The sequence below is a fragment of the Danio rerio genome, chromosome 21 (assembly GCF_052040795.2).
Source record: "Danio rerio strain M-AB ecotype USA chromosome 21, GRCz13ab, whole genome shotgun sequence".
Classification (NCBI taxonomy): Eukaryota; Metazoa; Chordata; class Actinopteri; order Cypriniformes; family Danionidae; genus Danio; species Danio rerio.
In genome coordinates this window covers 31,874,684-31,898,044 of record NC_141041.1, presented here as the reverse complement: position 1 = coordinate 31,898,044, position 23,361 = coordinate 31,874,684, and the positions used below count along the sequence as shown (strand labels likewise).

Here is a 23,361-nt window from a genome sequence, read left to right as displayed (position 1 = left end):
ATATAGGGGTACGTAATCAGAATGTCTGGGTTGTATATTAAAGGTGCTGCCCCTCTCCCAGAACTACTAATTTATTTTCATTTACGAAATAAGAATTTGCGATCATCCTTCATTTACCTCATCATTTGTCATCATTTTGTAACAAATAGATTAATGATGACCTTCAGCTAAATATGCTCTGAAAACAAAAAGAAAAGCATTGCTTTTTATTGAACTTGCAGAAATAAAGTGTAAAGTCCATGCAAACCTTTCCATTTCTGACGTTTAATGATTTCCACTGCCTTTTTTTGAAGTCCTGCCTTTGATGTCACCTATAAGCGTGACATTCGCCAGTCAGCCTCCAATGTCATCTGGCGAGCGGCAGTTCTAGAATGTGCTGCTCTGCTGGCTACGCATCATTTCCTCCTACAAAAACATGATAATGAGGCAGACGCGTGCCCGCTCTCGCATACACCTAACGACCTGCTCTCTCCGCCACTCACATTCACTACAGTGCTGCTGATGGCACCAAGTCAAACCTTTGGAAATGCGATAAAGCCTCCAAAATGGCACGTCAGCACAGCAGCGGTGGATGCGTCCAATCTGATGTTTGCTGAAGGGCTTTTATTGTGAGCACATGTTTACAGCCCAAGAGCAAGAGGATCGCTCAGATTTCATGGGATGCTTTTATTCTTTTTTGCCCTTCCCCAAAATGTAGAAAAATGTGTTTCAGCGAAATGTTCCTACTAAATAGTGTTTTATTTTTATTTTTTTCCTCAAAAACACTTAAATACATCTAACCTGCCTAGTTCAGTTTTCAAAGTTAATAAAAAATAAAGCTGTGGTAATAAAAACTTTTTTTTTAGATTTTTTTTTTTTAAGTATACATTTGTACAAAAAAGGTCCATATTGGCACCATATAAGTGGGCCATTATGGTCCATATAAGGTATGACTTACCTACTTTAGGTACAAATGTGCATTTTTTGGAAAAGGTACCGCCCTAGTGACAGCCTGTGTACCTTTATTTCTAAAAGCCTACATGAATTTCCCTCCAGGCGGAGAGAAAAGAGACAGCTTGCACGCATCTCTCACATGCAGAAGTTCATTTGCTGTAAAGCAGGTGCTTTATTGGTGTGAAACAATTGTAGATTGTTTGCAGACACTCCGAAGAGCTATAAAATTCTGTCTCTGGCTTTGGTTCATTCTTATCTCCCTCCTCTGAAGTAGAGGCGAGCATAAACACGTCATTCGTTCCCTTTCTATTAAATGTCACTATCATTAATAGCTATTGAGAGCTTCGTGCCCCCTTCCCTCCTCCTCTGCTGGTCTCACCGCACCCCTCATGTAAAGGGTAAAGTGTTCACTAAATATTGAGATAAATACACTGCCCGTGTGGCCTTAGGAGGCTGTTGTACTATTGAAAATGAAGCCAATAAACTTAGCCTGCCAATAAATTCTACCATGTCATCAGAAAGATTAAAGATTTTTGTCTCACTAACTAAATAAAAGATTAGCTTTTAAAGGGACAGTTTACATAAAAATATAAATCTGTTTATTTACTCACCATCAAGCGTTTATTTAAAGTGTGTAGTGAATTTGTAACAGTCTAAACTTAAATAATAAATAAATAAATAGAATGATTTGAATGTTTTATTCCTGTTTGATGTATACACAGACATTTGAAAAGTTTAAAGTCTGTAATAATATATTACAAACAGTTATGGTTTTATTATTTTCTATTTAAGACATTCCTCAAGAAATCAAATAATAGCTTGACGTCATTTAAAAAAAATAGCTCACCCAAAAATGAACATTTAGTAATCATTTACTCAACCTTGAATGGTCCCAAACCAGTTTTTTTTTTTTTCTTTTGCTGGACACAAAATTAAGTATTGAAAAACATTGTAAAGCATTAATTTTCTTCATAAAGTTTTTCACAGTGGCTAGTAGTTACCAACATTCGTCAAAAAAATCTTCTTTTGTGTTTATGCGAAGGGAAAAAAAAAACATTAAGTGGTTTTGAACCACTCAAGGGTGAATAAATGATGAGTAAATGTTCATTTTGGGGTGAGCTATTCCTTTAATAACGTCAATCTATTATTTTATTTCTCAAGGAACGTCTTTAACGTCCTGGAAGATGTTTGCATATTTGCATACCCTTGTAAACAACATAATTACAATTTATAGCAAACCATTAAAATTTGCCTTCGGAATTTAGTCAGCCTCTTCATAATGGTGTTTTACCTTAATAACGCCGCATCCCTTTAACTGTCAGGATGTTGTAACACGGCTGATCTCTGAGCTGCCTCCCGGAGCTGCTGTTATTCCACGTTTGCATTGTGAAGAAACAGTGTCAAATTGTGAAAATTGGCCATGTCGTGATCAGTCCAAAAAATCATTTAGCAATGAATTAATTTGAGTGTCTTCCCAGCCTGCGGAAAAGAACGAAAGGGCAAAATCATTATTTTGACTGCAGTACTAACAATGGGTGTATTGTGTTTTTTGTGTAGTATATTATTGCCATCATTTGTTTGATGTAGCGTAATTGGTTGTATTCATCCCTGTATCGCAGGGTTCAGAAGAAGGCATATGTCATCCACGTAGTCACCGAGGTTGTAAACAATGCCCAAACACAGCATGAGCAGGCAGTAAAATGTTGCATCAGCTCTGATATGCCATTGGCAGTTGGGTCCAGGCACAATCTCGGTTATGGTTATGTGCCATTTGCTCAGGGAGCCGCGGGAAGGATTTAATTGATGTTTGCATTCTCCAAATAAGACGTGACTCTCTGTGTTGTAGGTGTGCTTTATTTCCCTTCATTTTACGTCTGCTTTGTGTTCGTTTGTCTCAGTGGTTTTACGACTATGAATATGGATTGTTTATGAACAAAGGGCTGTCTAAGGCTAATATGGGCGTCACCCGCTTTCCACATTATAGATCACGCGCTCATATGAGCCAGTTGCTCACATTAAATTAATTTCGATCCATCTGTTTCATAGAGGAGAGTCCTCATCCCACTCGTTTCAGCTCCTGACTCTTGTCTTCACTTATTTTTCCTTACACTGTTAGTAAAGAAAAAGATTTTCTTTTTCATACATTTAGTCTCACTGAAATGACCAAAAATATTGTATTAAATTGTACAGTGTTTGAAACTTGACATTATTACTTTTTATTTAATTCGTTTTTATATATTTTTTTTATTTAAATGTATCATTTCAGAACTTTATAATAATGTATGATTTTAAACTATATTCACCATTTTTTTTAGGTATAATAGTACCGGGTTGGGCCTACTTTTGCCTTTAGAGCTGCCTGAATATTTCATGGCATTGTTACAATCCTATGTTTGTCTTGTCTCATCTGTTTTTTTTTTTTTTTTTTTTTTTTGCTTAGAACACATTTAATTGGCCACTTCCAGCTTGCTTGTTCCTGATTGGCCTACAGTGTTTTAAAAAGCCATGACACTACTTCCTTGGCAGCCATCTTGTTTTTGGTCACTTGCTTTGTTTGTTGAAACATTTGTATGTGGTATAGTGCAGTGTTTTTAAAAGTGTTAAAACTGGGAATAATGAGATTTATGAGTACTGTTTGTTTTATGTGACTACTGAGATTCTATTGAGATTTATTGAGAGTACTTTTTGTTTCAGTGTTTGTTTTGTTTATAATACCATGTTCCACTGGCTTGTTTGACCTTTGTTGCTTGCTGACATTGATTTTGGATTGTCCTTCAAATATGGTTGCCTGTTGTAGTGCCATTTTCTTTTTAAAACCTTTTGACCTCTGTTTTTGTGTTAGGTAGTTAGGGTAGAGAATTTGTACTTTATTTTCTTTTGTTTTTGATCATGTAAGTTAGAGATTTAAAAGGAATTTTAGTTTGTTATTTTGGCTTTGTCAGCCCCCGAATTCAAACCCTAATAAATCTTTGACTTCATTTTTGTTGTCTTGTCTTTCATGTTCAGCATAGATTCAACAAGGTACTGGAAATATTGGCGATACTGGAGATTTTAGTCCATATTGACATGATAGCATCATGCACCATGATGTGAATCTCCCATTCCACCAGATCCCAAAGATGCTCTATTGGATTGAGATCTGGTGACCGTGGAGGCCATTTGGGTACAGTGAACTCATTGTGATGATCTAGAAACCAGTCTGAGATGATTTATGACATGGCACATTATCCTCCTGGAAGTAGCCATAGATGGGTAGAATGGTCATAATGGGATGTACATGGTCAGCAACAATACTCAGGTAGGCTGTGGCATTGACACAATGCTCAATTAATACTAATAGGCCAGAAATATGCAAAGAAAATATTCCCACATCCTTACACCTCCATCACCAGCCTGAACCGTTGATACGGTTGATACTGATGAGGCAGGATGGCTGCATGCTTTCATGTTGTTGATGCCAAATTCTGACTCTACCATCCAAATTGTTGACCATGTGCAAATTGTAGCCTCAGTTTCCTGTTCTTAGCTGACAGGAGTGGCACCTGGTGTTCTGTCTGGTCTTTTGCTGCTTAGCCCATCCGCCTCAAGGTTCGACGTGTTGTGCATTTAGAGACGCTCTTCTGTATACCTCAGTTGCTGCCATGTGATTGGCTGAATAGAAATTTGCATTAACAAGCAGTTGGACAGGTGTACCTTATAAAGTAGCTGGTGAGTGTATATCCATTTAAATGGTGTGTATATATCCATTCCACATATGTTAATTGAAAACAAATTTATGTATTGAGGAATATTAAGATGATTTTATCTCATGATAACACATAATAAATTTATGAAGTTCGATTGAATTAGTGATTGAACGTAAATCTGGTTTGATTTTGAAAGAAATCCGACCAATTTAATAAAGCGGGATTTTCATAAATGTTAAGATTGTAGGATTACTTTTTTTTTTTCCTGACAGAAATGAACACTATAGGGGGAAATCAAATCATCTTGGGCTAATCAATCTCTTGGTTTATTTAGACCAATAAAGAAAATGATATATTTATTCTATATTTTAATATTTATAAGTAGACTGTTATCGCCAACATTGCAATTCAGTGAAATTGTCAATGTTTTCATTGAAGTTTTACTTTTTTTATTTTTTATATCATTATTATTATTATTATTATTATTATTATTATTATTGTTGTTGTTGTTGTTGTTGTTGTTGTTGTTGTTGTTGTTGTTGTTGTTATTATTATTAAATAACAATTACAAATTACAAATAATCAATTAATTAATTAATTAATTTAACTTTATTTAAAATAATGTGTCTATTTTATTAAACCAAACCATACTTAACCAAATATAGATTTTTTTTTTTTTTTTTTTTGCCAGTTCAAAGGCCAAAAGCTATACTAAAAACATGATTCATTGGATTTATTTAATGTTTTTTTTTTTTTTTTTTTTTTTTTTTTAAGGTAAGTGGTTTCAAACTATATGGGCTGAATTTAAACAAACAAATCAAATTGAGCATTATTAAATTCAATTATTATTATTATTATTATTATTATTATTATTATTATTATTATTATTATTTAATTCAGCCTGTATAAAGCTTTGCAGCCACTTACCTTAAAACAACTCTTTAAATTCAATGAAAAAAAAATCAGTGTACTACAAATTTAATTTTCTTCTAAAACCTTGTTAGTGCTCATATTTTACTCAAAGTAATCATAAATTTAAGTAATTTTGCCTTTGGCCCTTTTTGTCTTGTCTTTGAAAAAAAAAAAAAACACCTTAGTCAGCGATCATTTTCATCAGTGTTTTTGCTGGTGAGGTTGACATTGCATCTGCCCTTACAAGACGAGCCATGGAAATCACACATGCTCCACTGACCATCCGAGACAATTACACTCAACTGCATCATCCATGAAACAAATTATCATCTCAGACCACCTCTAATCATGAACACACACACACACACACACACACACACACACACACACACACACACACATACACACACACATTTTACCAATTTATTGAAGTGCACATAAAAGGAAATTTTCCCAAGGACAGAAATATCATAGATGATACATGTACTATACAACATCACAGATTAGTGGCATACAGAAAGCTCTTCACCTTAAGCCTAGTACAAACACACACATGCACAAACACAGAAATGCTTATGAGAATTTAAATGTATTTTATATTGTAAAAATGCTTAAAATATGGTCTTACCCCACCCCTACCCTTGAACCTAACCATTATATGAAACCTCTGGCAAATATTTAATATCAAATGACCCTATTAAATATGATTTGTAAGCATTTTTAGTTACAAGGACACATGACATGTCTTTGTAAACCACATCAACATTGTAATAATGTTTCTATACAATTATATGTCCTTGTAAACCACAAAGAAACCTTTGTTTTGAATTATGGAGACATTCCACAGGTTTTCATTGATTTTATACTGTCCAAACCCTATTTCAAAACCAACCTTCAAAGGTAACTGTGTGCAGTTTTACACTGTAAAAAGTAATAAGTTGACCTTAGAAAAATTGAGGAAACTGATTGCTTTAAAATTTCTAAGTAAAGTAGTATATTCATTTTAAGTATAACTAAGCATAACTAATTTTCAACTTCACAATAAAAGGCTCATTTCCACGGTACAGTACGGGTCATCTTTATCAGGCTTGCATTTCCACTGCTAAAAGGATACCATTTTTGGTGGGTGTGGTGCACGACAGAAAGTTTCAGTCAATATCATTCTCGCTCGAAGACGTGTCAAAGTAAAGCACTTCTCACAAAACAGATGCTTTATACACAACTACTTCTGTTTAAATGTTCATCACTCACCTTTCTATGAACATAATTTGATTATAACTGCAAATAATTGATAGCTTTTCAAAAGGTGTAAATTTATAACTAAAAAGTCCATATTAATTCCTTAAGGATACGCATTAGAACCTTAAAAGTACAAAAGTTTTCCTCTTAAAATTTGTAGGTACCAATATGGACCCTTTAGGTACAAATGTGTACCTTTTGAAAATGTACCACCCAGTGACAGCTCGCGTACCTTTATTTCTGAGAGTGTACAGTCTGTGCAAACCACTCATCTTTATCTTTAATCTTCACTAGCACATGTAACATCTGTTAGAAAGTAATTCCGTATCATAAAAAAAGAAAGTAATTCTGAGTTCATAATAGTTCAATAGGTGATGATAATAGTTATACATGTGGCGTGTGTCCTAAAAGTTTGAAAACCCCTGACCTATAGCACATGTCTTTGTACTGTGGGGGAAACCAGAGCATCCGGAGGAAACCCACGCCAACAAGAGAAGAACATGCAAACTCCACACAGAAATGCCAACATTTCACATTTATTCATATTAATATATTATAATATATTAATGTAATTATACATTTTGAACATCAACTAATTGAAAAAGCTCATAGATTTACTATGCTTGTTTCTGATTATGTTTAAGTTTTAATTCTTTCACCTGTTTCCTCAGTTTCCTCACCATTCACTATCAATAACATGCGTTTGACACATGACCACCCAAAGTTGTAAATACATATTATTTTAAGCAAAGATTACTTAAATCTATTTATTTTAGCAACTTGATGTGCTAAAAAGTTGGGATTACTTGTTTATATATTGTAAGGTGAACACACTTCATTCTGTTAGTAAGAACAGCCATTGCTTTTTACAGTGTACTTCCTGGAAAAGCCCATCTCATTCCGTATGACTTTTGATAAATGGAGACATGTCCTCATAAGTCACTTTCTGATTCATAAAATTTGAGTCCTGAAATGTCACAAAAACAAACTCACACAATCTCCCATCTGAAATCTCACTAAAAACTGGACCGAAACACCCAGTGCTGCATTTCTCTCCTAAACGCTGCATTAGGATTCTCCACCAGCCCGCAGCACCTGCATCCTCCCTCCGCCTCTGGCCCTGGTCGGCATTAAATTTAAATCTAAATGCCCTCACTCAAGCCTCCATCTATCTCTCTCTCTCTCTTTCTGTGCTTCGATGGTGGTGCCAGCTTCACTTGTTGAGTCTGCTATCTCTCTCTTGCTGCTGTCCGGCTCCGGTTCAAAAACTCAGACACTTTTCTGGCCGCCGAGTGACTGATCGCCCTTAGTCTATTCTGGAGAGGTACCAGCGGTTATGATGGAGGGCTATTTGCGTTCCCGTGTGCCTGGCAGTGCGGATAAGGGGCCTTGTTGTCAAGTCCGAAACAATGGCTCTTTTGCACACAAACAGCAGGCCGTTTGATAGCCGTTTGTCTTTGCTAGCACAAGAACAGAGGTGCGCGGTAAACACGCTCTCTGATTGCCTATATTTCATGGCTAGCAGGGAAAACAACACACAGCTGCAGTCTTTCATGGCTTCGCTCGGCAAGGTGCACCGTGGGCTTCAGGAGAAGGGGAGCCTGGGCAATCCCAGCTCCTCCGCTTGTCTTGTGTGAATAGCGGGGACAGCAATCATTCCTCCAGGTCTCCTTCAGGCGGTGACAGGCTGTCCAGGTTTGCGAGAGCGCTGGGACTCGGGTGGCACACGGGTTGCATGCTAAGCAGCTTTTCCACAGCCCTTTGTGTTCCGCCCTGCGCTCCTGCACTGTGTAATGACTCATTTTACACCCAGTTCCAACAGCCGAGTAAGGGCTGGAAGCAACGCATTTGTCTCTCCCTCTCTCTCTTTTCTGCTGTCTCCTTTTGACTTGTGCACCATTCAGTATGGCTTTTTAAATTCACGAAACCATAAACATTTTATCATACACTATCGGTGATATTAATGTTGTTGGAAGAAACAGGGAAATAAATTAATAAATACATGTGTAAAATGAATTATGAAATCAGGATTAGGACTTCAAGAGAGTTTTTTGTATGCAGCGAGGATGCTGTAAATAGATTTAATAAAGGTCCAAAAGTGTTCTCTTTCAAATAAACGCTGTTCTTTTGAACTTTTTGTACTCATCAAAGAGTCTTGGTAAATTGGATCGGGGTGGCCATGCACATAATAATCAGCTCTTTTCAACTTAATTATTAGAAATGTTTAGCATTCAGACAGTTTGAAGGATTTCTGATGGGTCTTGCAATTGCTTGAAGGATTAAATATGCCAATAAAAAGAGGATGTATTGTAAAACAAACAAACATGCAAATGTTAATTAACTTGAATTGTATAAATAAATAAATGAAAAAGAATGTGGTAAAATTATTTTAAAAGTGCTTTTTTAAATATTTGTAAATATACATTTAATGAATATAAAATGTAGGTCACAATTCATGCTAATACTGGCTTATTACCTGCCTATTCTTAAGATATTAAATGTTCATTAGCTGTTAAAAAGTATGATATTATTCTGCATCCCTAATACTGCCTAAAATCTAATATTCTACCTTACTATTAATAAACAGCTAGTTAGTAGTTTATTAAACTAGTAGTGTTTAATAAGTTGTTAATACTTTGAATTGTTACCTAAACTAAAGTGTTACCAAAATGTTTTAGGTCTATTTTCAATATACCATTCTTAAAATTTGTTATTGCTATTTTAAATAATAATACATTATATAAATATAAAAATAAATATTAAATAATCATATATATATATATCCAATACATATAAATTGTAAATTGTCTTTCTGTGTTTTTATACAAAAGTAATAAAAAATTAACTCTAGGTAGCGATTTTTTTTTATTTTTTATTTTGTCTCATTATAAAAATAAAATACCTGCAGTTTAAATTTTTCTTTTCTCAAAATTTTTACTACCACGGTCTTTAAAGTATTTAAAGATCGGTCAGCTGTCAGTCCTGACCTGCAGGTTAAAGACCTTGATTACAATGTGCAAGCAAACTCAGATCCATATTAAACTGTTAACCATTGTAAGTTTAACCAAACACTTATTGGCTCTTTAATATTCAGACTGGATTAGGCTGGTTAAAAATACCCCAAAGGCTATGTGAAGCTTTAAAATCTCCTCAATTTTGTTGTATTTGTTGTTGTATTTGTTGTTGTTGTTGTTGTTGTTGTTGGTGGTGTCATTGATAGTTGAGTGCAGAAACGTTAACGTCCATGGAACCTTTCATTCTGCAAAATGTTCTTTATAGAGGCAAATGCTTTTTTAGATTCTCTAAACGTTTTTATTTTATGACATTGCTGCAGTTTTTTTTTTTTTAATGCTTTTTATGAGTGCATTATACTAGAGAGTGTGTTGCAGCAATAATAAGACGACAAACCCCTAGAAGCATCAGTTTTAATCCTGGTAATACACTCAAAAAATAAAATAAAAACAGTTGTGTTTGTCCATAATGTACTCAAATTTGAATTGAGGCATAACACTTTTAAAGTGCACAGTCACAAAAGCAGTAGGGACAAAAACATAACAATAAAGAAAATACTAACAATACCTGTTGTTAATGGTTTGTTAGTATGATGAATTGTGACCCAAACTGAAGTGTTACCAAAATTTTTTAACATTTATTTTTAATATAACATTCTTAACATTTGTTATTACTGCTTGAAAATAATGACATACGGCAGTAATATACAGTATATTCAATACATATAAAAAAAAAATGTCTTTGTGCACGCTTTATTTTACCAATCTAGAGTCTAAAGTGCATGGTGCAAAAGCAATAAGGACATATCCGCATCCTTTTTCTGTTTTAGGGACGTAAAAAATACACTCTGAGCCTTGGTGCATGGTGTAACAGGGTTGTGCTTATTCTTTTAATGAGTTATGGGTGTGTTTTGAGCATGACGAACATTAAATCATCTTATCTAAATCAAATCATCAATGGGAGTCTCATTTCCCATTCCCTTTGAGAGTCAGTTATATTATTTCTAAATTCAGTTCAAATTTCCAGCAGATGAATAAATGAACAATAATAATGAAGTGTGTGGTCACTTCATTGAAGTGGTTCATTGGTTTTTGGTTCAAAAACCATCCAAATACTAGTCCTATTCGTATGCCCCATATAGTGATGAACATTTCCAAAACCCAACAGATGGCCACATCTAAGCTTGTTTTTATTAAAACATATATAAATATGCATAAAATAAACAAAACTGCTAATAATAATAACAATATACTAAAGCAAACTGTCGTAATTATACTGAAAAAGCCCCCCGAGATGAGGCATGGAGGCGGTGGTTTTTATATTTATGTAGAAAATAAAAATTTTTGTAACATTTTAATTTTTTAAAATTTTTTTTGCCTATGTAAAGATATTTGTGTATTGGTGTGCATTCTGTATGTATTAGGCAATGCGTTTGAATCCACATAGGCACATAACTAACGCACTCTGCACTGGTCTTTAGAGCTGCTTTTAGATTGTCAATGGCACAGTCTATTTCAGTTCTTCGAAATAGCAATGCGCCAACAATGCGCATTAACACACCTTTATTTTAGACCAGCACACACATGAGTCCACAATGTGGCGCAAATAGATTTGCTATTTAAATAACGTGGTGCAAAAGGTAAAAAAAAAAAAAAAGGTTGCGCTGGTCTGAAAATAGTAACAAATCGCACCAAACACATCTTGTTGGTGTTGGTTAGGGCCCTGTGTGTTTATACAGAAGTAATAATTAAAAAATTTCTCATACAAATTTGTCTCATTATAAATATAAAATATCTGCCGTTGAAGCTTTTCTTTTCTTAGAATGTCCTATTTTACCACCAAGGTCTTTAAAGTAATTAGTGAAAATTAATAAAGCATTTATTTGGTTTTGACAGTAATAGAATTAATTCACTGTGTAACTCTGCTGAATTTCTGTTAATTACCTTTCAGTTAATTCCTTGTCATATCATTTCAGATCAGCATTTTGTGGCATGAGGCCATTCAGACTCATAAGCTGAAGAATTTTGCACTACCTTCCTTTCTCACACACACACTCTCTCTCTCTCTCTTTCCTCCCAAGTGGCACCAGGACTCGCCGGCCAAAACTGCAAGTCTTAACATGCCAATTACTTACACGTTTGTAATATGTCATGGCGATTGTTAGGAGAGTGCGCACGTGTTCGCGCGTCATTATCACACAAAAGGCATTCTCGCACCGTATGCCACGCATGCATGAGCAATGAAAGCACACACCAACAGAGGTGATCACACCGACACCCACACATCTGCCGAGCACTGTTGTGCTTGCGCCGCTCACACCGAGCTATGTGTTTGTGTTAAGAGATCATTTGTTCCGCAAGAGCAGAGTTTGAAATATTCATACCGCCTCTACCAAATCACACCGGATCCATGGGCGCCGCTCGCTCACACCTGATCCAGTGCTTGGGGCTCTCGATCCTCGTCTAAAAAAAAGACAGGCCATCAGTGGCTATTTACTGCCTCTGGGTCCATTGGTCAGGCAGAGAAATGCTAGTTGATAGTCCCTCCAGGGGTTTGAGTTTGCAGCTCCGTCCCGAATAATGTAGCAGCTATTGACAGGCCTGGCGGCACACAGGTAATAACTACTACTGAAACAAATACTCTTGAAATTATGGAAAATATCTGGGGTTTAATTGGAAAGAGGGTGTGTTGGATATGTCAGATTGTTTTACGTATTTGATTCGGTTGGTTTGGTGCTATTTTCATAAGTAATGTTCATTTTCAAATCTCTAAGTACAACACTTTAAACTTATCCGACTTCTCGGCAGCCCCTTTGATGTCAAAAGTATAATAAAAAACTTGTCAAAAATGCTAATCGATTTGTTGTACCTTGATGTCAAAATGACATCAAACTGACATCTAACATTGGTGTCAAAAAAACACATCAAAATTTGATCGTAGGACATTCCTTATGGTAGGGATAGAAAATTCAGTTTAAATTTTAATTTGGTGTGAACTAGAAAAAGTCTATCAATGTCATAAATTCATGTTCTATTAACTCAAGACGCCAACTAATCCAATATAAAGTAATACATCGGCTTCATTATTCTAGGGTTAAACTCATCAAATCCTAGCTCTCCATCTCCAAATGTAACAAATGTGTATCTGGTTCCTTGGGACATCTTTTTTGGTCATGGCCAAATTTTTTTGAGTGAAATTTTTTGGCTTATTCTTGTGACCTCGCCCCTGATCCTGCAATTGCTGTTTTTGGTCGGTCCAATATGGAATAGTGATAGCTAAAAAAATATTCTTTATCAATGGAAAAAAGGCATCAAAACCACTTTTTAAATCCTGGCCTTCAGAATTCTCTAGCACTTTACATTTAAAGAGACTTAGACACAGTCTTTCTGATAGCATTGCTGTCTTCGAAGCCACCTGGAAACCCTTTTTTAATTATCTGTCAAATGTCAAGGATAACAGTTTAAAGGTATGACCATGTCGTTGTTTGTAAGATCACTAAAAAAAAGTGTAACATTGTTATCTTTTGTATAAAACTGGAGGAAGTGATGTAACAATGGTCTTAATTTTTTGTTCATTTATTTATTTTGTCTTTTTTTGTTTTGCTTGCCTTTTCTGTCTTTATATATGCTGTTGATTTTTGTATGGCTCTGTGTTGCTTTAAGGCAGTGGTGTCCAAACTTGGTCCTGGAGGGCCGGTGTCCTGCAGATTTTAGCTCCAGCTTGCCTCAAAACACCTGCAAGGATGTCTCTAGAAAGCCTAGTAAGAGCTTGATTACCTAGCCCTGGCATATCTGATTAGGGTTGGAACTTACAGGACACCAGCCCTCCAGGATTGAGTTTGGGCACCCCTGCTTTAAGATCAAAATAAAAATGAAAAATAAAAATTAAATTTGGATGTATTATTCTTATATTTTAGAACTTTTTGTGGTAATATTTTGCTAGTCAAAGGGGCATCATGGCATGGATGTCAAATGAACGTAAAGGTTTTGACTTCAAGTCAATTAGCTTTTTTGACATATTTTTCGTGTCGTTTTGAAATCAAGGTACCTGCACTAATACCATTATTTCAGAACCCAATGTCTATGATGTCATTGTTATTACACACATACTACACATGTAGTACACATATTTAAATTTCACATAATCAATACACTTCATCTACACTCTTCAGGACACATATTTTACCCCATTACAAGATGCAAGATAAGCCTTTGGTGTCTTCAGAATGTGTCTGTAAAGTTTTAGCTCAAAATTCCCATCAGATTATTTGTTACAGCCTCCATAATTTGCTCATTTTGGTGTCAGAGTACAGGATAGCTGTTTTTGTAGCCTTTGACTTTAAATCCAATGAACAGCTTTTCCCCGTCCACCGTTTCCACGTCTGTGTCTATTTCTCCTGCATTACATCAGATAAACAGTAGTCAGGAATAGAGACAGAATCAGATGAAGCTGAAATATCGCTCATTAGTCAAAAATACTAGGTAAGTTTATTTCACGTATTTGTGGCGGAGTTTATTCAAGCCTTTCTGAAATAATGAGTCACACACAAATTCTGTTTACTGACACCATGCGGCAGTGGTGATTATCGCTTAAAAATTACATATCGATTTTATAATTATTTTTATCTCAGTTTTTTTTTTTTGCAAAAAAAATGGACATGTGAATACATGTTATTATATAAACATGGCACCTGTCAATCAATTCAGTGGGCAGGGAAAACTGTACTCCTACGTCACATTGTGGTGGGCCGCAGAATGGCAGGGATTTGGTTTAAATGTCAGAAATTTTTTTAAAAAGAGACTTATTGAGTTTTTATAACACCAATATGGCAGTGGATACACTATACCTACACACAGTTTTTTGTCCAAACAGCTTACAAAAGTTGATTTTCATCATAGGTCCCCTTTTAATACCAAAACAAAATGTTATTTCATGATATTTTTCAACTTTTTATTTAGTAGCAATTTATACATTGTAAAAGTTTCAAACTGCCTCATAGCAATTGTTTTGTGCAGACAAACACTGACAAAATAAAACATTTATTCAACATGTAATGCTTACACAACATGAAAAGATGATCAAAGAACACATCAAGCCATTTACATGGGCAAGCACAAAATATTTACTGTAAATTTAGAAAATAAGTATTAGTTAGTTGTTGTTGGCTGAAAACTCTTTCAGAAATTTGTAACTTACAAATTTACAAGTTGAAAATCTATGAACATAATAAATGATTCATTGATTAAAACCTAATATCAGTTAATTTAAATGAAAGACACATGTTAAATTGAGCAATGAGATGTAAATCAGAAATGGGTGAATATTAATTTCATGGAATTTAACAGGCAGTTACTGTAAAAGAAACATAGATTAAACTTATTTTGCGTAGTGAAAATGACATTTTGTGATTGTGTATTGTACTCACACTATTTAAACTTAGTTGAAATGTTGTGCTATACTGTAAGTGCATATACCAAACCAATAATAAAAAAAACCCTGTAATGTAGCAACTATTGACAGTCGATGGCATGCAGGAAACAACCACTACTGCAACAAACACACCTGAAATGATGGAAAGTATCTGGGGTTTAATTACGGAGAGGGTGTGTCGGTTACGCCGGACTATTTTACATATTTGACTCACTCAGATGATTACAGCTCTTTCTTTGAAAACGTATCAGTGCCTCAATTATGTTGATCAAATTAGATTTGTATTCCAGGAACATCAACAGGCTCCAGATAAAGCAATTCAATTAAAAGTAATAAATGAGCCGCATGTCGAAGGAATAACAATTAGCGCGGCTGTTTCATTTCTAAATCCATTTTCACAACTTTCATGTGTCTTTTTTCCCCCCTCCCAGGTCTGATTAAATCTTGGGTGTTCAATACTATCGAAGGTCGAGGCTGACAGGAGCCCTCTGGGAAGAGGGTTGACATCTACATAGATTAAAGATCGGTCAGCTGTCAGCCCTGACCTGCAGGTTAAAGTCCTCGATTACAATGTGCAAACGACCTCTGACCCATATTAAACTGTTAACCATTGTAAGTTTAACTAAACACTTATTGGCTCTTTAATATGCAGACTGGTCTAGGCTGGTTAATAGCCAAAAGGCTGTGTGAAGCTTTGTGAAGCTTTAAGCACTATTATAAATAAAGATTTTTATTGGCATTGATAGTTAGGTGAAGAAACTTCACCTAACTATCAGAGGTGCCCAAATTTTTTATGAAGGCCCAACAACCAAACTTGATTGAGGGCCATGGATAAAGTAAATATTTTCAACTGTATTTTACAACCCAGGCTCATTCTGAAAATGTACCTCTATATACAGTACATTTCTGGAGTGCACTAAATACGTCCTAGGGGCTACAATTTTTGCAGTTTTTGTTTTTGCGAATCCTCCAGGGGCCGCTGTGTGCGGTTTCTAAAATATTAAATTTCTGCCATTCGCGCCTGCTCGTCACACATAAATCCACCAGAGGCCACTGTCAACTGAATGTTTGACTGACTGACTGACTGATCGACTGACCCACCCTCCTCCTTCTCTAAACCCAACCAATAGTATGTTCAAAAACACCGATTGACTCCTGCGTCTCAAGTCCATTGATCTACATGGCGAGCTACTGGACAAACTGGTTACAGCGGAAAATTGTCCACACAGAAGTAATCGGTCAGCTGGTTAGCGCGAAAAGAAACGGTGTCACACCGCCATGTAGCATTTGTTTTAAAAATGAAATACAGCCTTTTTTATTATTTACAACATTTAGTTGAAACTACTGCTTTTTTTGTAGCTTAACAGTAAAACAAACCAACGGAAGATTACGTTATATTACAAATGACAATGTGTATTAAAGGCATTAACCCCAATATTCCCCAAAATTCTCCCTCTTTTTTCAGATGGGATTGAGGGCCAAATTAAAGGTTACCATGAGTCAACTTTAACCGGCAGGCCCTAGTTTGGGCATATTTGCTCTAAATGTTCTTATTTTATGACGTTGCTGCAATTTTTTAAATACTTGTCTGGAGTGAATAGTGGAAATTATAATAGAGAGTGTGTTGAAGCAACAATAAAACAACAAAAATAAAAATCTGTTTTTATCCTGAAAATGCACTCAAAAATATTATTTAAATTTTTTTCTATTTTAATCTGGGCAAAATATAGACAATATTGTCCATATTAGACCATATTGTACTTAAATTTGAGTTGAAGCATGCCAGCATTTATTTAAAGTGTACAGTAGTCACAAAAATGAAATTATTAAGAATGCCTGTTATGAAAATCAAGTTTTAACATTGTTTGCTTGTCTGCCTGGTGTTTTGATATGCCTAAAGTCATACCATGTGCAAATTCATCAGTCAAATTGACTTTGTAGATCACCACAATATTTAAATGTAGTTGTAGTTTCTTCACCCTTAGGCCATCCATTTTTTTCTTCAGTAGGACAGTAAACAATTCTTTCTTAGTGATTTTTAAAATTTAAGTCACCAACTACCGGTACTTTATGCATGTCCATGTTTGCCCCATCTTGATTGTCGTTCAGTCTGACATTATGACAACTAAGATCTTAAAGAGTGACACGGAAATAAATTTTTGCAGTCTGACAAGCTATGTCAGATTATTAAAAACTGCACGTTGTGAGCGGGGCTTTAAAAGAGAACGCAGATACTGTGTAGTCCCATGTAGTGCTTTATATGTTAAAATAAGACTTTTTAAATTGATATGAAGCCAGTGTTACTGTGAAAGCGCAGGTGTGATGCGTTCCCATGGAGAAGTTTGAGTAAGCACTCAAGCAGCAGATATCTGAATGTACTGTAACCTGTTAAGAGATTTAGAGTGGCTGGATGGCCAGAAAACAAGGCACTACAGTAATCCAATCTAGAAGTAATGAAGCTGTGTGTGAGCCTTTCTGTATAAGCAAAGGTAAGATAGCTGTGCAATGTTCTTAAGATGGTTAATGGAAATGTTTTCTTTGTGTGCGTAAAAAGTTAAGTGAGGCTCAAAGATAACTCCAAGATTCTGCACCTGTGCAGAATGATGTACTGTACTGGAGTCAACAGCCAATCTAATGCCATCCGCTTTACAAGTGGCTGACACTCTGCCACTTATTTTCATAATTTCAGTCTTAAAACCGTTCATTTTGAGAAAATTACACTGCATCCAGATTCTGATCTCTTCTAAACACTCTCACTGAATATAGGGTGCTTGTAAAATATGAGTGAGTAGCGATGTAAATCCGGCTATCATCTGGATACTTTAGCCGAGGTATACCCTAGACCCTAAATTTCTTACATCTTGTTGTTCTTTTATTGCTTTGATTACTTCAGTAGTCCTCAAGTCGCTTTGGATCAGCTGCTAAATGATTAAATGCCAATGCAATTTAATATAAATGAAAGTGAGCACTATTTACAATGCTAAATTCACAACCTCAGCAAACCTCAGGTCCTGAGTGTGTTCATAAAAGCATGAAGTGCAAGCTTCTTCTCGTATAATCTGTGCTAATGCTTTTTGTTTTGTAAAAAAAAAAAAAAAAAAAAGGGAGACACGGATACTGTTTCCTACTTTTGGCAATCAAAATGGATGCCAATTACAGATAAATATTAGAGGTTACTATTATACAGCAAGTTAATCTCAAGCAGCAGTTGAAAGAATATATAGTATAATAATTATACTCAAGTAAAAGTACCATTACTTGCTAAACTGTGCAGAACAAAAAGAGTATATGTATCTGCTCTAAGTACAAATATAAGTCAAGTAGCCCCTCTAAAAGGAATGTATGAAATGTAGCTTACGTCATTTTCTTTTTTGGATGTTTTAATTATTTGCCATTCGTGGACTATAAATATAAAATGTGAGATTAATTTAATGTGAGAACACTTTAATGTATGCATCTATGATAAGCTGACAGAAAGCAGGTGGATAAATTTACAAATGCGGAGTGAAATTTGAGGAGTGTAACCTAAGGGGCAAAAATGTTGCTGTGATGTTATGTTAATGCCTATTATGCATTTTGAACCCTGACTAACAAGCTATGAGTGACCAGCAGTTGGCGTTGCAAATCAAGCCCTGATAGAATATTTGCGAGTTGTGCATGTATTTGAAAACGTAACATTCTGTAGTGTATTCAGCTATTGTTTAACGGAACACTCCTTTTTTCAGAAAATTGCATATTTTACAATGTCCTCAAGTTAGACATAACTTGAACCATTTTAGAATTCATTCTTATTGTTAATTTTTTTTATTTATTTATTATCATTATTTTTTCCTGTTGGTGTCACTTTTAGCTTAGCTTAGCGTAATGAATTGAATCAGATTGGACATTAGCAATTAGCAAACAGTTTTGATAATTTTCCTATTCTAAGCTCTAATTTTTTATTCAGTTACATCATGTAATAAAGGCCCCCCTTTTGAAACTACCTCATTCATGTGTAATATTATTCCACCCCAATCTGCAGAGTTTCTTGACTTCTCAATGCAAGAACGAGAGTATAGTTCCCAGCAATATGTGACTCAAAAATAGTCATTTGTTTCATTGTTTGTTGGTCTTATTACATGATGTATAAATACACAGGGTGTCAGCAGTGTCTTAAAAAGTAGTTGTTGATTAATCAATGCAAAGAAATTAAGGCCATTAAAAAGTCTTAAATGCTATTTTGCAAGGTATTACATTTTATATATTTTTTGGTTATGCAATGTATGGTTTTATGAGACTTTCCATACTAGTATCACCATTTACTTTGATGTCAAAGTAGATTTGTTTTTTTTTCTAAAACACATATTTGAGGACTGAGATGAGGCAAACAGGCATTGTTTTACAATAGCGAGGGGGCGTTGATATTGTAATTGCTAATGCATTGTGTAACTTTAGCATTGTTTTAGTTGCTTGTTTTATAACAGTGATATCCATTGCTATTATCTGTACAATTTTGTAGAGAGCGGTAATTCACTAGATATATTTGTAGATGAGCCTGGATTATTTACTCAATTTATCCAGAATCTGCTTCTGCTTCAGACGTACTGATTATGGCTGATTTAATCCAAAATTGCCACTTTTGATTGTGTTTGCTACTTGAATTGAGCCAGAGAATGTGAAGCGGGTAAAATAAGCTGTTGAAATTAGGTGGAGGTGGGGCTAATTTGCATTTTCACAAACCGCTTATAGTAAAAAGAAATTGATGAGCTATGCTGGAGCTTTTTAAAGGCATGAATAAACTTTTACTGTAAAGCAAATTTGATTTTCAAAGATGAGCTTTAAGGGACAAAGTTAGTGACTGCAAGGCTCTTTTGGGCGGTATTTTCTTTTTAACAGGTGGGTTAAGATCCCATTTGTTTTCTCTATAGAGAAGTGGATTTTAGTGATATCTTATAAAGCTGGCCGACCATGAGCTCTGAGGTTGTTATGCGATGATATATGCTTCAGTAGAGGCTGTAAGTCAGTGTTATTTCAGCTAAAATTGTGTTTGTTTTTTATAAGAAATCATTTATTTTTATAAAAATCACATTCTTTTTTTGCAGGTGGTAAAAATCATGTCTATAGAGAAATGTTTTTTTTTTTTTTTTTTTTTAGTGATTAACCTCAGAGATCATAGTTGGCCTGCCTTCAGAGCTTTCTATGTTAACTGATGATACATGCTTCTGTAGAGGATACATCCGCATGACTGCATCTTAAATCATATTTTTTAATATAAGATGGCTACACTTCCCATTATTCAGCAATGTGGACGTTTGGTGACTGTGTTGGGCATGTGAGAATACAGTAGTGAACACAATGTCATGTTCAAGAAAGCAGCTTGGGATGATTGGAGCTTTGTGACATGGAGTGCTATCCAGCTGGAAGTAGCCATCTCAAGAAGAGCACACTGTGGGCATAACAGGATGGACATTTTCTGCAATAATACTCAAGTAGACTGTGGAGCTTAAATAATGCACATACTGAGGGGGCACGGAAAAGTGTGCCAAAAAATCTCCCCCACATCATTACATCACCAGACACCTGAACTTTTGATTTAATGCAATATAGATCAGTGCTTCTACAGCTGATTTTAAATTCTGACCCTACCACCAGAGTGTTGCAGCAGAAATTAAGACTCATCAGAGCATCAATGTTTTACCAGTTTACTATTGAGCAGTTTTGCTGAATTGTTGCTTCAGTTTGCTGTTTAGAAGCTTCTCTTATTTTGATGCTGTAGCTCATCTGCTTCAAGGTTTGATGAGGTTCAAACATGCACTTCTGCATTTCTGCTACTGTTGCTTTTCTCTTAGTTTGAACTATTGTCAGTCTCACCTGACTTTTGTAATCAAAAAGACATTTTTGCCTATAGAACATCCACTCACTAAATAGTTTCTCTTTTTAAAACCAAATACTCTGATGTAAACGCTAGAAATAGTCTAGTAGATGACAATAATACTCAAATCTTTCCATCTCATCATGGGTCTTTGTCTTAGTTAATGGACTGATTTATTGCCTTGTGATTGACTGGTTTGTATTAACAAGCAGTTGTACAAACAGTGCATCCAAAAGTCTCTGGTGAGTGCATATTCCACTTTCTAATAAATATTGCCATGAATTCTCATTAATGTTTTTATTTACAACTCAGCAATGTTCCTCTGTGTAAGATGAACACATATCTCCAGAGATCAGTTTGTGGGCAGTTTGTTTTTGCTGGCAGGTAAATTGCCGCTTGAAGCTTTTGACGCTTCCCGTTAACTGTGTTTATTTTTAAGTTATATCATGACATGCAGCGTGCTTGTTTAGGACGCATTGAGGGAAGCATAACGCAATATTTGCTGCACCATTTACCATCACCAGCCGTTTTTAACACTTTCATATAAATATTCTTACTGTTATGTAAATGTATGGCCAAATACTTATATATGGGTAGTTGATAAATAGGCAAAATATTTTTTGTATACGTAAAAAAAATGTGTATTTTTGTTTACATTTTTTTTCATATTTATGTGGTTTGAATTATGATGTTTGTTAAACTATAAAGGTATATATATCTTTTTTTTTCTTTTTTTTTCTCAATGACATGTTGGACTTCTTAGACACTTTCAATAAATGGGGAGTCAAACTAAAGGACAACAAAACTTAATAGTATCAAAGTATGGAATATCCTGTCCCAAAATGCGGTTGAAAGTCCTACACCACAGTAATAGTTTGATTACAGCAGTGTCTGTACTGCACTTTAATAATGTGACTAAAATATAAGAATACTCGAGACACACACATCTGTACAGGGGAGAAGCCAGTCAGTAGTTTATGGCAAAATATTTTGCAGTATTTGCTTGTTCTTAATGACATAATTCATTAGAATTAAAGTAAATAACATTCATTGCAAGTTAATTTAAAAAAGTAGCTTAGTAGTTTTGCATTTTGCGATTTTTTTTTTCAGTTGAATAAAAGATTATTTTCCATCTACAGTTGAAACCAGAAGTTTAGATACACTCTAAAAAAGTAACATAACCATTTTTTGTTATGTCTGATGTTAAATTATACTAAACGTGTAATATTTTATGTCCGTTAGGATTACTTAAATGATTTACATTTGCTAAATGCCAGAATAATGTGAAAAAAATGTGAGAATTTTTTATTAATTTCTAGACAGTCAAAAGTTTACATACATGTCCTTGGTATTTAATTGGTGTAACTGAGTCAGATTTGTCTTGCTCACGCAAGCTTTTTCAACTCTGCCCACAAATTGTCTATAGGATTGAGCTCAGGACTTGAGCCACTCCAAAACATTCACTTTGTTGTCCTTAAAGCACATTTTTACTAATTTGGCAGTACGCTTAGGGTCATGGTCTGTTTGGAAGACCCATTTGTGGCCAAGTTTTAATTTCCTGGCTGATGTCTTGAGATGTTGCTTCAGTATTTCTACATAATGTTCTTTCTTGATGATGCCATCTATGCTATGAAATGGACCAGTCCCTCCTGCAGCAAAACAGCACCACAACATGATGCTGCCACCCCCATACTTCACAGTTGGGATGGTGTTCTAGGTTTGTAAGCTTTCCCCTTTGTCCTCCAAATGTTACACTGGTCATTATGGCCAAACAGTTCAATCTTAGTTCCATCAGACCACAGGACATGTCTCTAAAAAGTTTTCCTTTCCCCAGTGTAGTTTAGCTAATAGTAATCTGGCTTTTTTGTTGATTCTGGCTTGTTGATTTTCCCATGTTGTCACCCAAGGAAGCAGTGTGTTTGAGGTTTTCCTTAAATACTATTCTACAGTTTTGTCTCCAATGAACTCAAATGTTGTCAATTAGCCAATCAGAAACATCCAAAACCTTGACACAATCATCTGAGCTTTTTCAGAGGCATAACAATCTTATTGTACTGTATGTAAATTTGACTTTCAAGAAAATTTATAGCAATTTCCTAAAAAATATATCTCTCATTATTCTGATATTAAGCATAACAGAAACAAATTTAATAATCCTACCTTACCTAAAAGAGAAAAGGTTTAGTCACATTAACATCTGACTTTTTTAAAAAATGGTTATGTGCCTTTTTATACAGTGTATGTAAACTTTTGGTTTCAACTGTATATATTTCATCATTGACGATTAAATATAGTGTA

General features: G+C 35.0%; 1 protein-coding gene and 1 long non-coding RNA gene across 36 annotated transcripts in view; one reads left to right on the top strand and one right to left on the bottom strand.

Moving 5' to 3' along the window:
- nrxn2a (neurexin 2a) overlaps positions 1-23,361 on the top strand; it is a 762,095-nt gene that overhangs the window by 388,206 nt on the left and 350,528 nt on the right.
- On the bottom strand, positions 10,098-15,262 carry LOC147838860 (uncharacterized). The gene is made up of 3 exons (XR_015520474.1): positions 14,696-15,262; positions 13,602-14,654; positions 10,098-12,859 (listed from the first exon to the last, which is right to left on the bottom strand). It is a non-coding gene; the product is annotated as an uncharacterized LOC147838860 (long non-coding RNA).